We start from the raw sequence: 18990 nt of genomic DNA, 5'->3' as shown, positions 1-18990 counted from the left end.
TATTTAAAGATTCACTACTTACGGACAATATGACATGGGTTTGTTTCGGTAGACGTTGCATCCATAGGGATTTCAGTACTTCTTCAGAAACTTTATTTGCCGCTAAAGTTGACATTTCACGAAGTAAAACTGATGGCTTCTTGTCGCCGATTTCAATCTCTCGGAGCAACCTTTTTAAGAGTTTTTCCTCCGAATCCATAAATCGTTCTTGTATGCTCCCCTTCAGAGTTTCGTACATATTGGATTCTGGGGGATTTATTATTATGTCACTTACTTCTGAGAGAATACTAGCATCTATTGATCCAACGATGGTGTGAAACTTAGTGGAGTCCGATACTATACCGGATGTTATAAACTGGCTTTCGACCTGCTTAAACCAAAGGGCAGGATTGCTACGCCAAAACGGAGGGATCTTGTCTGAAACTCTTGCAATTTCTTGATGTCCAGCGGTCAAGGGATCATCCATTGGATTTGTGGACCTATTACCTTGTTCTGGTGAAGGAGGATTCACGCCCGGTATAAGGACGTCTCGGTGAGTTTCTCTGTTGTCTTGATTTGCCATGGTAATTGAAGTTCTTTGTGGGCTATGAAACATATTCTTTTGGTCTTTAGATATTGATGAATGTTCTCGGACTTGTCGGGGTCACCAATTGATGTGTGGTTTGGTTGTGAAGGAAATAAAACTCAGGAATAAAAAAGCAAAATTATTTAATATTTTATTTCACAACCGTTTCTTCAAATATCTATTTTCGAATGAAAATTTACATTTTTTCTCTATTTTTCCAATATCAAAAGTCAAAGGTAACTCGATTTGAAAATTAATTTTGATAACAAGTAAAATGAATTTTTAAGGAAAATAAAAAATTCAAAGGTATCTTGATATGAAAAAATTAATTGTTTAACAAGTAAAAATAATTTTAAGCAAACAATAAAAAATCAAAGGTAACTTGATTAAATATAAATATGTTAGAGTGGGGTTGATCCTGCAACCACCACAAAAGTCAAAAGTTTGGCGGGGACAATTTATTATACCCTGCACCTCTTTCTTGATCTACATTTTCAATACATTTCCAGCAAAAAATTTGGAAGTTGTTCCAAAGGCGCAACTTTAAAAGCACTTCCAAAAATGTCTTCTTAAAGATGTTCTTTATTTTAAGTACACACACCCTCAAAAAAAATTGCTTCTCTAATATATGTTCCAAACATATTTTGCAGGAAGCATATATATTATTGGATATTTCCGACACATTATTATGTTTGTTTTATGTGAACATATTATATGTTTGAAAGTATTTTGAGCCCAAAAATATTATATGCTTGGAATAATTTTCTCAATTTGTTAAATTTTACCTTTCGCCTGGACGGAGAATCGAACCGAGGACCATACAGTTTGTAAGCCAACACACTATCCACAAGGCTACGAGCCGATGAAAACAAATTATTATTCAATAGAAACATACATTTGTTGCCCACGTGGAGCAATGGTTAGCATGTCCGCCTTGCAAAGGGTCGTGGGTTCAATCCCTGCTCCGACTGAATCAATCAAACTTCGAAATGTGTGTTATTCAAGATTTACAGTCAGAAAAGAACAGTGCTTGATATAAATGAAATGGACTGAGCTGCTGGATAAAATTTTCTTTTTTATTGCAAAAATAACAATTTTGTAACAAAAAATGTTTTTGGTATAAAAGTTTGAAATTTTCGAAGAAATTCAAAAACTCTAACAAAAGAAGAAAGTGAAGTCGAGTATAAACATAAATAATTTTACAATATAAACATAAATTTATTTAGGCGTGAACTATTTTTTTACTAGCATTTAACACCATTTCAAATGCATTTAAAATTTATCGTATTTAGAAATACGTATAAATATGAATATTTATTAACGAATAATTTTGTACATAATTTCATTTGAACCTTTAGGGCGAGTATTAAGTTGGCATTATTACTCTAAAATGACCATGTTTTCATGTTATCTTTTCTTCAATAATTCACTTTAAAGAAATCATTCCCCACCAAGTTATAATACAATTTGTCTACAAAGTTATGTTATTCTGCTGTTAGAGATTCGAGTTTTGTCGCTGAAATGAAAAATAATTTTAGCGGCAAAACTTGAACTTAATGCCCGCTTTTATTTTATTGAAAGTGTGCGTTAACTCATCTTGGACTACTTATTAATAAAGAGGAACAAAACTTTTTTTCTGGAGATCCCTTTGTAATAAATATTTTGTCTTATTCGTCGTACGTTCCGATTTCTTTGGACGAACCAAAAAAAAGTGTGCTCGTAATGCCAAAATGATAAACAAAACACATGTCCACACATACTTAAATTGCTACTCTCAAGGCAAAAACTCATGCTGTTTTTTAATATATATTCTCTTGGTTCCGAATGTCATTCTCTTTACGTATAACCAAAACAAATTTACACATGAAACAGTTTTCCGAAACCATATACAAGCAGTTTCCCAGAAATTGCTCTCTTTTAATTCTCTCGCTGTGTTATGTTGATATCTTTCGTCAACCCTCCCGGCTTCCATCTCTATTTCTTACTCTATATCTGTCGCTTCCTGAATAAAATATCACAACATATATTTGTTTACTCCAAATTTGTAAATTTATATATTATTTTTATGAAACATTCTTGTCCCAAACATAATATATTCTAACATATTATCATATGTGTCCCAAACATTTAATGCTAGTTTAGGAACATTACATTTTTGCACTTAAATATATTGTACTTAAAAAATTGTGCCCGAAACACATTTTGTTTATATCGGAGCATATGAAAAATATATTTTTATAACAGTGCAGGAAGCTCTTTCAATTCCATTTTTTATAACTCGCTTTTTGCATATTTCTAATGGGTACTTTTAACTTTTTTGTTTCAAATGGTTTAAAAACAGAGTAAGAATTAATAAAATGGTACAAATTATTAAAATTATGTCGAAAGAAATAATAAATCCAATCTTGAATAATTGGTTTCAGACAAGCGTTAGAAATTCCCATCCAAAATACTGAAAACGAATCCTTAAGAAGTGATGCAAATTCGGCTGTTGAAATTGTGGACATCCGTCCTATGACAAGCCCATGTTCAACTAATCGCTTCTGCGCCAATTTTGCACCACTTTCGGATCCAATTTTGCACCACTTCCGGATCCAACATTTGCACTCCTTTTTTGCGAAGCTTTTTTTGGGGCATCTCAAATTCTTCAAAGTTGTTGGTTGTTTTATATCTTGGTTTAAATTTCCATTAAATCTGAACCGATTCGGACAAAAATTGCTTTACCCGTGTAAAAATTGGGGGATCTAATCAGATATGATTAGATCTCAAAATTGGCCCCTTTAGATATAAGCAGATATACCCACATATGATGAGATAGAATTAGATATAAAAGTATATAATTCCATATATGACCACATCTAATATCAGATCCACTTATATAAAGGGATATATATAATTATATCTAAGGCATTAGATCCAGGTCAATATTGAGATCTTATCAGATCTGTTTCCATAGTAATTAGATATCGGATCTACTTGTATCAAATTAGATCTCTCAATTTTTACTCGGGTAGACTTTAAATTTAAGTATTAGTACCGATAAGGAAAGTCTAAGGTCGGGTGGAGCCGACTATATTATACTTTTATTTTTTTTTAACAAATTTGCTTAAATATAACACCCCGTGTAAAAATTGGGGGGATCTGATTTGATATGATTAGATCTGAGCCAAGATATGGTCAGATCTGAGCAGATCCGAAAAATGGTTATATCTGGTCAGATCTAAATACTATGAAATTGGATCTGATCAGATCTCAAAAATGAGACACATCTAATCAGATCTAATTTGATATAATTGTATATTATTTGATACAATTGTATCTTTCGAGATCTTTCAACACATAAAGCCCATAATTTGTATATAAAATGAGATCAATTGTTTTATTTAATAATACAGACAAAAAGTATGTGCATAATAAATATGTTTAATTTAAATTGATCCATCAAAGCTATTTAAGAGTATTGACAGTTGAGTTAGAGTGTTGTCCAAGGGTTTTTTCGTTTGTTTCTTCTGCTTTGGACTTAGACACGCGACTAAAGTATTACAGCGTTAAGGCAATCTGCAATGAAATTAAGTAAAAAAAAACAATTATTAAACAAATATAGGAATAAACAAATATGGGAATATATTGAACTATGTAAGCAAGTATTAGTATTGTTTTGGATCATTCTTCTTTAAGTTGCAATAAAAATTGCCATATAATATATGCTTTAATTATGTTGCTTTTAATACTCACATTTAAAGTGTATTCGGGATTAGGTTAGGTATAGCGATAGGCTGTTATTTTAGGCTCATACATACTATTCAGACCATCATGACATCACAGTGATCAACATCTCACTTATCACTGACTGCTGCTCGATTCAATAATTAGCTCAATAACATGGGACCTCCTTGCTATAATCGAGTCCTATCGGCATTTCACGTTAGGTTAGGTTAGGTTAAAGTGGCAGCCCGATTAAGATTCAGGCTCACTTAGACTATTCAGTCCATTGTGATACCACATTAACTAAAAGTACCTATTACATATGGGCACTTCTAGTTTTAACCGCTGAACCTTCTTGATTATTTTTCTTTGTTGAACCAACCAGATTGTTCCAAAAACATTAGCAGACTGCTTAAGTTAACGTTTTCCAGATCCGCCAGTAATCTGAAGCTATATGCTCCTAAAAGTTGCTTGCGCTTTACACAAAATGCAGGACACTCACACAAGAGGTGTTTAATTGATTCTTTTTCCTCCGCATCATGACAGCTCATACAATAGTCATTATACTTCGCGCCAATAGTTTTTGCAAAATCGCCTATCAGGCAGCGACCCGTTATAGCAGATATCAGGAGTGATATCTGACGTCTCGAGAACATTAGCATATCTAGTGTGCGGTTTAAGTTGAAATGGGGCCATATTTGCTTGGTGTCGTTACAACCCTTGCAATTCTCCCATCGAACATTTGCCATCCTAACAGCCTTCTCACGCAGCATGAGCTTGCGCTGAAACAACTTAGAGAATCTTTGAAGCAGAAATGTCACCAACATTACTGCGAGGAGATAATCCACCGCCGAAATAATTTTTGGTGTTGGTCGGAACTGGAATTGAACCCGTGACCTTTTGAATGCAAGGCGGGCATATTAACCAGTACACCACTGAGGTTTCCTTTTTTCCGAATCTAGAAAATAGTAAAACAATATGAAAATGACTATTAAGGAAATAACAAATACAATCTACTTACCTACATAATCTCCGCAATAAAGGAAACGATATACACTTTATCAAAGGAACACATTTAAAACAATTATATTAAATTTCTTAATTTTCTCAGCTAGTCTGGCGTTAAATTTGTTTAGAAGTGATGCCCCTGACGGCGTTGACATTTGACATAATGACATTGAGGTTTAGACGTTTATTTCAAAAATCTTTTTAACTTGTTCATGATTTTTTTTTATTATATTTTGGACCGTATTTAACCCCATATATAGTCAGATATGATGTTATATCTACCATATCTTATTAGATATGACAGATATAATTAGATATTATACTATATATGATGAGATCTGCAATTATATCTAACCAGATCTAGCAGCATATATAGCATATCTGTGCATATCTAATTATGTCTGAACCAATATCTGAACAGATCCAATTTGATATTATTAGATAGGATTGGATCCTCCAATTTTTACACGGACTACAAATAGTCCGTTATATGAAGACTAACTAGTAGTTTTTTTAATAAAATAAGGAATACTAAGCAGCTCGTGTATTAGAACACATTGTACTGTGTAAAGCGCCCTCTCGAGTAAATAAAAAACTAAATCTTGGATTAGACGAAAACCATTACACCAACAGTAAACAGTGTGAAGTATATCTACATAAATTAAATGTCAAAAAGAAACGATTGGGTTTATTGGAATAACAATTAAAGTCAATATGTGTAATGTACACAAATATTCAAGGATTAACTAATAATTTTAGCCAAGTGGAACTATTAACTACAGCAGAAAAACCTGAGTTTCTGATATTTTCTGAGACACATATAACAAAAGATGTGGACAATAGTGAAATCAATTTAGATTGCTATAATCAAATCATAAGTTATTCGAACTCCAGTCGCACGGGGGGAGTTATTTTATATTATAAGCAAGAGTGGACCGTAAACAAAATACTAGAAAATGTTGTAACATCTAAATATTGGTTTTTGTACTGTTTAGCAGTAAGAGGAAATGTGAAATTAATAATAGGTGCAATATATAGATCACCAAGTAGTTCCGAGGTCGAATTCTGTGATAAGTTTCAAGAATCTCTTGAAAACATTTATGAACATAACTGTGATATTATTATTGCGGGTGATATAAATATAGACTGGCTAAAAAATAACACATACAGGAACAAATTAAAAAGTGCTATTTATGACAATAATTTGAACCAAATTGTAAACGAATATACAAGAATATCTAGGACTTCTAAGACACTTATTGATTACGTTCTTACGAACAGCCACAGAATAACTGCAAAAACGGACCCATCGAATATTATATCCGATCACGAAATGATTAGAATATACATAAAAAGCGATACAATACAAAATAAACGTCCGCGGTACAAGGAATTCGAATATTTCAAATACGATCGAACTTTATTTATAGAATCTTTGAGATCCGTTATGAGTGACACAATGCATAGCGATGTGAATGCTCTGGCCCAAGACCTTGACAAAGTGTTCAACATTTCAGTATCCAAATGTATGAAAAAGAAAATTGTAAATGAAAACTGCTCACATCAGAAATGGTATACCGACGAGTTAAAAACTCTGAAATATGAGAAGAACGCTGCGCATAGAAGAGCTAAATATTTGGATACGACACAATCGTGGGAAAATTTTATTGTGTTTAGAAATAGATACAAGGAAGCTATAAGTAATGCAAGAAACGCATATGTAAACCAACAAATAACACGAGCCAAGGACCAGAAGACCATGTGGAAAAGTATAAAAGAGCTTGTGATGAAAAAACGACGAAATGTGATCAAATCTGTGATATTTAGTGATGTAGAATATGAGAACAATGATCAAATAAGTAATCTTTTCAATGAGTATTTTATAAACAGTGTAAACGATATAAGAAACTCTATACAAAATGTGCAATATTTTAACAATGTAAATTATTTCGATCAGGAATTCAAATTTCGGACAATTGATATGAATGGGCTAAAAAGTGTCGTTAAAGGACTGAAGAACAAACGCGACTATTATAACATTGATACCAAATTAATTCTTGATACATGGTCAATATGTGGAAAAAGTCAGCTCAACATTATAAATAAATCACTCGAGGATGGCATATTTCCAAACTGTTGGAAAGAGACGATGATAACTCCGATTGAGAAAGTAAAAACACGAAGAAAAGCGAAGAGTTTCGGCCAATTAATACCCTAAAAACATTTGAAAAAATTCTAGAAAAAGTTGTAAAAATACAACTGTAAGAGTTTGTAGAGAATCATGGCATTCTATCGAAATACCAATCTGGATTTAGAAAAAATTTTTCATGTGAAACGACTGTAAATTATGTAATAAATAAATGGAAAAACAAACCGAAAAACACCAGACTAACTGCGATATTTCTAGACTTCAAACGAGCTTTCGAAACAATAGACCGGGATATTATGATAGATAAACTTTATACACCCAGAAAAAAGTGCCTTCGAAACTAAAGGAAAAAATTTTCATCAATATAGTTTATCCATTTTATTTCCATTAAGGTAAATTTTTGTGAAAAATAATAAAATTTACTCGTTTCAGTAAAAAAATCCTAAACTGTAAGCAGTTAGGAATAGTTCATTAACTAGAATAAGGCATGGAATTTTACTCATACTATTTTCTTCGCTGGGTATAAGAATTTACTACTGAAAAAGAAAATTTTATTCACCGATAACAAAGCATTCGTAAAAATAAACAAAAACCGAACTAAAACCAAGTTTCCTCAAAATTAGTAAAATTTCTTATAAAATGATAATTGCGACTTCCTTTATAATAGAAAGTTTTTCATACATACGAACAACACTTGGCATAGAAAAATATTTTAGTTCATTCGTACTAAGAAGTATGCAATCCTTTCAAAACTTAAGGAAACACACTTGTTAGAATATAGGAAATTTTCCTAAATTTCTATTGTCTACCTGTAATCGATACCTGTCATCGTAATCGATGTGTTTGCGCGTGGGTGTAATCGATATATTTGCGCGTCGGTTGTTTTTTTTGTTGGAATCGCGTTGTTTTGGTATACAGAGAGATTGTTAAAAAATAATATGGTAAAATAATATAATAAATAACAAATAAAATATATAAAATATTTGTTATTTTAAATTAGTGAGAAAAATTTTCGTTTTTTTAAATAAATCTATCAATGTTCGTGATAGTGTATAAAGAAAGAAAACACCAGCAGAATAACAACCCTTTCATTTGTCTTCATTTTGGAATCTTCAATTATCAGGTAATATTCAGTGACGCTAACCTTTTGCAACAAAAATGTTTTATGATTTTTTATATTTGTAGGTATTGAAATTGTAAAAGGAGGACAAAATCGTTACACCGAAAGAATTTTCTTCGTAAAAAGAACGAAAAATTTCGTTAAAAGTACGAAATTTGTCATTGTTTACAACCAAAGAAACTTTTCATTAAAAGTACGAAATATTTCGTACTTTTTACGAAGAAAATTCTTCCAAAATTTTCGTAGTTTGTAAGAAAAAAATTCGTACTTTTTATGAAGAAACGTCGTACTTTTTATGAAAAATATTCGTACTTTTTATGAAACAATTTCGTTCTTTTTATGAAAATGTTTCGTACTTTTTATGAAAAATGTTCGTACTTTTTATGAAAAATTTTCGTACTTTTTATGAAAAAATTTCGTACTTTTTTCTGAAAAATGTTCGAAAAAAAATTATAGTCGAAAGTGCATTTGGTTGTAGTTGCAAGTGTGAAAAATGACATCACTACTTTACATCTTAAGTTTTTGAATAATTTTTAGTTTTATTGCTTCACTTTTATTCATAGCGCGCTATCACCCAAATGAGAAGTAGCATAGACTTGCATAAAAAAATAGAATAAAGGAATACACTCAAGCACATTATAAAAGACAATTTAATGCCGCGAACGGAAATTTTACAACTTCAATGAAACTTCTTCGTTATTTCAAAGAAAATGTTTCGTACTTTTTATGAAGAAATTTTAACGCAAAATGTTTCGTAAAATATTCGTAAAAACTTCTTCACAAAATTCATGAAATGTGAAGAAAGTTTCGTTAAAAGTACGAACTTTCTACGAAGAAAAGTTAATGTAGAATGTTTCGTATATTCGTAAAATGTTCTTCGTAAAATTTACGAAAATGAATGAAAATTTCGTTATTTTAATGAAGAATTCAGGAAGAATAGTTAATGAAGATTTCTTCATAAAATTAACGAAGAGAATTCTTTCGGTGTAGGCAGCAACTTATTAAAAGTGAAAAGTACAAGAAGAAGAAAAAGTGCGTTTTACAGTTGATAATATCACACGGAAATTGGAAATAGTGGAATAATAAACTAATATTTCAAAGAGATTCGATGCTGTTGATTCTTAATAAATATATTCAATATATTAATAAAACATGCCTTTTATTGAAGATAAAATTGCTTATAGAAATAAATAAAATTGTATTTAAAAACGAAGGTAAGCAGTTCTAATTATGAAGTAAAAGTTTTACCACAAATGTGTAAGATTTGTCGAAATGAATGAAAAAAATTCAATAAAATCATTCCATATATGAATTCAAATTAGTTAAATTTTTTCATTCTGTAGTATAGTGGTATATATATATAGGAAAATGTTAACTAATATATGGAATGCATTATTCCTAATTTCTACGAAAATCACATCGTTCAAACAAATAAAAATGTCTTTGGCGCTATACGAAGTTCAACTTTCTTCACAATGAGTTCATTTTAACTTAAAGAAGGGGTCACTTTTTTCTGGGTGTATGTATGGTATTAGAGATAAAGAACTGCGATGGTTCAAATCATATCTCTCTAATAGAGAACAATTTACGAAAATAAACGACTCGAGATCTGGAAAAATACATAATAATTTTGGTGTACCGCAAGGATCCATACTCGGAGCACTTCTATTTATAATCTACATCAACGATATGCCGAAAATGTTGACCGAATGTGAAATTGTTATGTATGCGGACGATACTTTAATCTTCGCTGAAGGAAATTCGGATTCTGAAAGTAGAAACAAAGTATACAATGACATGCAGCATATAAATAAATGGTTAATGATGAATAAATTAAAATTAAATGAGAACAAAACAAAGATAATGGAATTGAATATGAGTAGTGACTATAATTTTGAGATAAATGGGAAAGAAATAGAAAAAGTGACACAAATAAAATACCTTGGCTTCGTAATTGACTATAAATTAAACCTTAACGAACATGTTGACTACATTTGTAGAAAAATTAGTAAGAAAATTGGCTTCTTTAAAAGAATAAGAAATAATATAAACACGTTAACTGCAATAAATGTGTACAATACGATAATCAAACCGCATTTCGAATACTGTTCAACAATTTTATATACATGTTGCACGGAAACACAAATAGAAAGAATGCAAAAACTGCAAAACAAGGCGATGAGAGCAATACTAAAATGCAATAGATATACAGCAATAGACACTATGCTATGCACTCTAAAATGGCTAAATATAAAACAAAGACTAACTTTCAATACCATTAAACTGATTCGGAAAATGAACAATGGCGAAGCACCAGATTATCTTACAGAAAGATTGCGATATGTTGGAGATGTACAACCATATAACCTCAGAAATATAGGAGACTTCAGGTTACAACGCGTAAATTCATCAGCTTCACAGAGATCTCTTTTTTACAAAGGCCTTCAATTATACAACAGTCTACCCAATTATATAAAAAATGAGGAGAATGTGAATTTATTTAAAAAATTTTGTATTAATTATATAAGAAATAATAATATTGGTTCATTCTGTTAAATATCTTAATTAAAACGTATATAATATCTACATAATTTGTTAATATTTATAGTATTTACAATACTGAAATAAATGAATTCAATCAATCAATCAAATCAAAAGGTTTAGCGATTAAGTCTTCGTGTGATATCTGCCTCAAGCAATTTTGGAATTTCCGGATTTGTATGATTTTGAACCTTCACTTCATATTTTTCTGCTATTTGCTGCATTTCTTCCTTGACTGTATTCATCTTCAGATCTCTATGAAGGTCGCTGTTACATATAAACGAGGGTGCATTTAAAGGGTGATTTGTTAAGAGCTTGATAACTTTTTTTTAAAAAAAAACGCATAAAATTTGCAAAATCTCATCGGTTCTTTATTTGAAACGTTAGATTGGTCCATGACATTTACTTTTTGAAGATAATTTCATTTAAATGTTGACCGCGGCTGCGTCTTAGGTGGTCCATTCGGAATGTCCAATTTTGGGCAACTTTTTCGAGCATTTCGGCCGGAATAGCCCGAATTTCTTCGGAAATGTTGTCTTCCAAAGCTGGAATAGTTGCTGGCTTATTTCTGTAGACTTTAGACTTGACGTAGCCCACAAAAAATAGTCTAAAGGCGTCAAATCGCATGATCTTGGTGGCCAACTTACCGGTCCATTTCTTGAGATGAATTGTTCTCCGAAGTTTTCCCTCAAAATGGCCATAGAATCGCGAGCTGTGTGGCATGTAGCGCCATCTTGTTGAAACCACATGTCAACCAAGTTCAGTTCTTCCATTTTTGGCAACAAAAAGTTTGTTAGCATCGAACGATAGCGATCGCCATTCACCGTAACGTTGCGTCCAACAGCATCTTTGAAAAAATACGGTCCAATGATTCCACCAGCGTACAAACCACACCAAACAGTGCATTTTTCGGGATGCATGGGCAGTTCTTGAACGGCTTCTGGTTGCTCTTCACTCCAAATGCGGCAATTTTGCTTATTTACGTAGCCATTCAACCAGAAATGAGCCTCATCGCTGAACAAAATTTGTCGATAAACACATTTCGAACCGAACACTGATTTTGGTAATAAAATTCAATGATTTGCAAGCGTTGCTCGTTAGTAAGTCTATTCATGATGAAATGTCAAAGCATACTGAGCATCTTTCTCTTTGACACCATGTCTGAAATCCCACGTGATCTGTCAAATACTAATGCATGAAAATCCTAACCTCAAAAGAATCACCCTTTACTATTCCCCTTAGTATTTTGTTTTGCAGTATTTGAATACTTTCAATGGTACTTGCGCATCTCCACAATTGGATACCATATGCCAATATAGGTTTTAGGATCTGATTATAGATCATAAGTTTGTTTTGCACAGATAAAGCTGATTTTCTCCCAATCAACCAATTTAACTCTCTATATTTCATCTCTAAAGCTTTTTTCTTGTTTTCCACATGGTCTTTCCAATTAAGTTTTGCATCCAGTGTCATCCCAAGATATTTCGCAGAGTTTTCCTTAGGTACCTGTTTGCCTCTAATGTAAAGGGTGAATTGTTAAGAGCTTGATAACTTTAAAAAAAAAAAAAAAACGCATAAAATTTGCAAAATCTCATCGGTTCTTTATTTGAAACGTTAGATTGGTCCATGACATTTACTTTTTGAAGATAATTTCATTTAAATGTTGACCGCGGCTGCGTCTTAGGTGGTCCATTCGGAAAGTCCAATTTTGGGCAACTTTTTCGAGCATTTCGGCCGGAATAGCCCGAATTTCTTCGGAAATGTTGTCTTCCAAAGCTGGAATAGTTGCTGGCTTATTTCTGTAGACTTTAGACTTGACGTAGCCCCACAAAAAATAGTCTAAAGGCGTCAAATCGCATGATCTTGGTGGCCAACTTACCGGTCCATTTCTTGAGATGAATTGTTCTCCGAAGTTTTCCCTCAAAATGGCCATAGAATCGCGAGCTGTGTGGCATGTAGCGCCATCTTGTTGAAACCACATGTCAACCAAGTTCAGTTCTTCCATTTTTGGCAACAAAAAGTTTGTTAGCATCGAACGATAGCGATCGCCATTCACCGTAACGTTGCGTCCAACAGCATCTTTGAAAAAATACGGTCCAATGATTCCACCAGCGTAGAAACCACACCAAGCAGTGCATTTTTCGGGATGCATGGGCAGTTCTTGAACGGCTTCTGGTTGCTCTTCACTCCAAATGCGGCAATTTTGCTTATTTACGTAGCCATTCAACCAGAAATGAGCCTCATCGCTGAACAAAATTTGTCGATAAAAAAGCGGATTTTCTGCCACTGATTTTGGTAATAAAATTCAATGATTTGCAAGCGTTGCTCGTTAGTAAGTCTATTCATGATGAAATGTCAAAGCATACTGAGCATCTTTCTCTTTGACACCATGTCTGAAATCCCACGTGATCTGTCAAATACTAATGCATGAAAATCCTAACCTCAAAAGAATCACCCTTTATATAGGATTGTAGTTTGTTCTTCTGTTTGTAAAATCTATGTGCACGGATTTGGAGCTATTCAAATTTAACCCCCATTTTTCTGTCCATGTGTCAATTACTGCCAGAGCATTTTGTAGTTTTTCAGATGATCTTTGATTTGTATTTCCTTTTGCAAGTATGACAGTGTCATCGGCAAATGTACCTATTGTACATTCTTCACAACATGGTAGATCATATGTGTATAATAAGTACAGAAGTGGACCCAGTATACTACCCTGTGGAACTCCGGAGTAGATTGGATACATTTCAGAATACTCATTTCCTTGTTTCACATGAAAGAATCGATCATCTAGATATGACTCTAGTAATTCGCAGTAGCTTTCTGGAAGAATGGATTTAAGTTTATGTTTTAACGAAGAATGCACTACTCCGTCAAATGCCTGAGATATGTCTAAGAACACAGCCGAACATACCTCGTGTCTTTCAAAAGCTTCTTCAATGTCGCTTGTTATTCGGTGTATTTGTTCTATTGTGGAATGACCTTTACGGAAGCCAAATTGATGGCTTGGTATTATGTCTCTTCGCTCTATAAATGAGTTAAGGCGATTACTTATAACTTTTTCAAACAATTTACCTATCAATGGTAATAACGATATCGGTCTATATGAACTGGCTTCGTTCAGATCTTTGCCTGGTTTAGGAATCATTATAACTTCGGCGACTTTCCAAATTGTTGGCACATATTTTAAACGTATAACAGCGTTGAATATTTTTGTAATTTTGGCTATTGCTTTTATCGGAAGTTGTTTTAGGATATCACCACTGATCAAATCAAAGCCGGGAGATTTATTTTTACGTAGGTGCTTTATTTCCAGGAGTATTTCTTGTATAGTTACCTTCGGTATTGATTCTTGGTAAGTATAGTTAACATATCCAAGGCTTGTAGGTTTTTTTGAAAAGATGGTAGCCAGATGTTTGGCAAAGACACTAGCCTTTTCTTTATCTGTTTTTGCCCATGCATTTGGTATTACTCTCAACGGGTGATTGGGTTTCATTGGTCGATTTAGAGTTTTTGTGGCCTTCCATAGCGAATAATCTGTCTTACTGTCATAACTTAGTTGGGAAATAAGTTTCCTGAACTTTAAGTTATTTATTTTCTTAATTTCCTTCCTAACTTTTTGAGTTATGTTGTTTAACAGGTTTTTATCCCTAGGTGATCGTCTGCCATTTTTTGCGTTGCTTCCGTTTTTGTTTTACAAGTTTCCTAATATATAATGGATATGTTTGTCTTGACGTTGGTTTTTGGGTGTTGGAGTGCTTTTCCATCCTGCACTTTTTATGGTTTTTGTAAGATTTTGTAATGCATCTTCCAGATCTTCTGGGGTCTCTATTGGTGTAAAACAATTAACACCGTTTTAACCAATATTTTAAAATGTTCCCAATCAGTTTCCTTACTAATCCTTCCTCCACTTACAAATCCCTCCTCCACCTTTATCAAACTCGGTGAAATTTTGTTTATGATAAAGAAATCAATGAGATCTGGACTTTTGTTTGTATCTGTAGGCCAATATGTTGGAGAGCCACTTGAAATTGCCTTACATCCATATTGATTTATTGCTTTTAGCATTTCTCTTCCATTTGTAGTTGTTAAGCGTGAACCCCATTTAACATGCTTCGGATTCGTGTCAGCCTCCATAACCTAACCTAACCTAACATGCTTCGCGTTAAAATCACCCCCTATAATGAACTTGTGTTTGTGATGTTCGAAGAGTTTAATGTAATCGTTCTGCTTAATGATATGTCTAGGTGGACTGTATAGAGATGTGATTGTAAGATATTCCTTATTTTGTAAGACGGTAATTGTGGTAGCCTGGAACTGTTCTGTTTGGATCTTTTCTTCTTCCCAATGAATAATTTAGTTTTTTATAATAATGGCACCGCCACTTCTGGCTTTATTGTTGGGATGGATGGTATGATATACTTTATATTTTGCAAACGAGATATACGATTCATTTGTGAAATGTGTTTCACTTATGAGGCAGATATCAATGTTTCTAGACTCTAGGACATATAATAGTTCATTTTTGTGTTTTATTAAGCCATTGGCATTCCATTGCATTATTCGTATTTCAGACATTATTCAAATAGTGAACTGAGATTAGGCGATTCTCAAATATTGTGTTTTGAGATTCTATATTTTCAAGTTTTATTAATATTTGGGTTAAAATATTTTGGTTCAAATTATCATTACTTTGAGATTGTTATTTTACAACATGTGAAAACAGGGAAGTATTTGCATTGCGGGTTTTTCATACCAAAATGTTTTTATTAGTAGGTATTTTATTTACTGTAGGAGGTGCTACTATGTTAGTTTTATTGCCTCGAGTTTCTTTATTGGTTAAAGGCTTTTTATTTTTTTCTCTCTTATCTTCTGCAATTCCTTCGCTACTATGCAACCGCGGTAGCTTGCTGGGTGCTCTTCACCGCAGTTGACACATTTTGGATTCGAATCTACTGGCTTGTCACAGCTTTTAGATTCATGTTTTCCTGCGCAACGTACACATCTAGGCTCTTTGGAACAATAATTTTTGGTATGATTGTAGCTTTGACACTTTCCGCATTGTGGAATAAGTTTTGGAAGTTTCAAGGCTTCAATTTTAATTTTAGTGTCTAAAATGACATCAATTGTGTAAATTTTGTTTATGTCTTCGGAGTGATCGAATGAAAGAACAAACATATCAAGTGGCTCTTTCGATTTATATTTTGTTTTGTTAAAAACATTTAAAATGTTGAATCCCTTGGCTTTGATATCCATTATTATGTCCTTTGGGTCGCAATTGTGCGACACGCCTTTTGCCATAACCCTTATTGGTCTTTGTTGTTTGTCCTCATATGTGTACCAAGTAATCTTAGACTCATTTAGTACTTTTGTAATATTGCGGTAATCATTCGCTTCAGATGAGTTAATCTTATAAGATTTGTTGTTTAGTAACTTTATTGAAAAATTGTTACTTACTGCTTTTTTTACTAGATTATGTAATTCGTTATAGTTTCTATCAAATGATACTATAATAGGTGGTGGTTGATTAAGTTGTGTAGTTTTTTCTTTCTTTTGAGTGCGCAATTTCTCTGCTTCTTTAGATGTTGACGGATCTCTTGACAATTTGGAACCTTGTTTTGGTTTGGTTTTTTTATGTCTTTTAATTATCCAATCTGTTTCCCGATTGAGTTCTTCTTCATCGGTGAAGTATTCAGCCTGTACAGTTTGATCAACTGTAATGTCTTCCTCTGCACTTTTCTGAGATTGAGTTTCTATTATTTCTGCTGAATTTGTATTAATTTCTTGCTTAAGGGAACTATTTTCATCCCTCAAATGATTAACTTCTTGAAGTAGATTATGTGCATAAACTTCAAGTTCATTAACTCTTCTCACTAAATTTGCATTAACTGCTTCCAATTCTTTTATACGATTCATCATGAATTCGGATAAATTATTTATTGGTGTATTTTGAGGATTACTCATTGTTTAATATTTCTTAATGTGTTGCTTCGCACTGTTCTTACTGGGACGTTTCCCACTGTTCTTACTGGGTTACTTTTAATCAGCTGGTTGGTAAAACAACCAACCGCTGATAAGCGAACGATGTGGTAACTACGATGTTTATCTGTACGAATGCAACAGATGTATTTGTTTATTTTTTATACTGTCTCTGCCAGCACGTTGGATTTTTGTTTGTGTATATTTTATAGCAAAAAGTGTATATTACTTTTGCCAAAATATTTTGTAAATATTTTTGTGGATTACCGGGCACACAAACCGTCCCGCACATAGCCGAAACGCAGCAGATGATAAGGAGCCGGTAAAGTTTATTATAAGCCGTAAGTAAATCACTCGGGTGGCTTTTAACAACACTTTTTTATGTCTCTTTGGTGAGCTTTCTATATTTGCGACTGAACGTATTGAAGCAATTTTCGTTTTTCTATTATTATACTGTACACTATTCTATACATCAACATTTTGGATAGCATCTCAAATCCTTAAAATTTCTTGCGAGAAATATATAAATGTTCATATTTCACTTCAAATTTACACTTCTACGAAATCTCTAGGTTTAAAATTTAAACCGGCTAATGCCCTGGGACGCAAAATGTTAGTAAAGTATGGAAAGTCTAAAGTCGAGCGGGGCCGATTATACTTTGTAGATTTACCTACACCACTTTGTAGATTTATGAGTTCATTTTAACTTGAAGAAGGGTCACTTTTTTCTGGGTGCATGTGTACCCATTGGATGCTTGCGGGAAATGAAATTAAAATTATAATAAAAACCGACTTGATCACACAAAGGACTCGATGATGCATAATATAACGTATGCTGTCAATAGAGCTACTTTTGTACACAACTTAAGCAAACCAAGGTGAAAATCTGGCCTATGGGGCCAATTAGGTGCATATCAGGTGAAAGATATATATGGTAGCTATAGTTGGAAAGTTAATTCAACTTCCTGTGACATTTTATTTCAACCGTCGAACGGAACGGACGTGTTTTTTTAATAGCGGATAAAATCATCGTAATAAGTACCTACTACGAATTTCAAGTGTGGTGGGATATTAGGCCACCATGCAGAGAAATTCAAAGACATCTAACTTCAGGGCCCAGTGGACGGGTATCGACTGGAGTTATAAATTTGGGCAATGACCAAGAGTTAGGCCCAATTAGTCGACCTGTAGACGGGTCGACAGGTGGCGACAATTTGACAAGTCGAACCTTTTCCAAGGTAACGGCTTCAAAAGTAGGTAATCCCTCACGAAAGAGATTCAAGGAACGCAGGAATGCTTTGTTTATCCTAAAGAAATTAGGATCAGTCGACCCAAGCACGTTGTCGGCTAAACAAAGCGATTCCTTAAAATGGGCTCAAGGAATTCTTGAGGCTAGAAAAAGGGAACGACCACCGGATGAGCTGCCATCCTCCAAAAGGGATCAACGATCGTTTGCCTCAGTTGCTAAAGACAGCCTTGTGATGGCTATCATAAATAAAGGAGCATTGGACGGTATGGTTCCAAAACAAAAATGGGGGGAAATTGAGAATGCTTTGTCTGGCGTCTACTCACAGGTGCTGGAAAAGTTTCCCGGCCCAGATCCTCGACACCAAGAGGCTGGTTGGTATCAAGGACGATTTAAGCTAGTCGCATTTGAGGACCAGAGGTCTATAGAATGTTTTAAAGCTGCTCTGATACTAATTGGTGGAGTTTGGGAAGGAGCTGCTCTAGAGTTAGTCGAGAAGAAAGACATACCGGCTAGACCAAGAGCACATGCGTGGATACCTGCAAACCCTCCTGACCCTGAATCTATTTTAAATAGACTGAAACAATGCAATCCAGATCTTCCAACAGCTGATTGGAAGGTTGGCCGTTTGGATGAAGTGGATGGGCCAAGACGGCATGCAGTGTTTATATTGAACA

At 33.5% G+C, this 18990-nt stretch overlaps 1 protein-coding gene and 1 long non-coding RNA gene across 3 annotated transcripts in view; one reads left to right on the top strand and one right to left on the bottom strand.

Moving 5' to 3' along the window:
- LOC142225770 (alpha-N-acetylgalactosaminidase) overlaps positions 1-18990 on the top strand; it is a 336310-nt gene that overhangs the window by 208651 nt on the left and 108669 nt on the right. The gene's annotated exons all lie outside the window — the stretch shown is intronic.
- On the bottom strand, positions 3918-4483 carry LOC142225772 (uncharacterized). Its single transcript, XR_012719411.1, has 2 exons — positions 4301-4483; positions 3918-4123 (listed from the first exon to the last, which is right to left on the bottom strand). It is a non-coding gene; the product is annotated as an uncharacterized LOC142225772 (long non-coding RNA).

This window comes from Haematobia irritans, chromosome 2 (genome assembly GCF_050003625.1).
Source record: "Haematobia irritans isolate KBUSLIRL chromosome 2, ASM5000362v1, whole genome shotgun sequence".
NCBI classification, from domain to species: domain Eukaryota; kingdom Metazoa; phylum Arthropoda; class Insecta; order Diptera; family Muscidae; genus Haematobia; species Haematobia irritans.
Note: the sequence above shows the minus strand (reverse complement) of the source record. Positions and strands in the feature narration are given on the sequence as shown.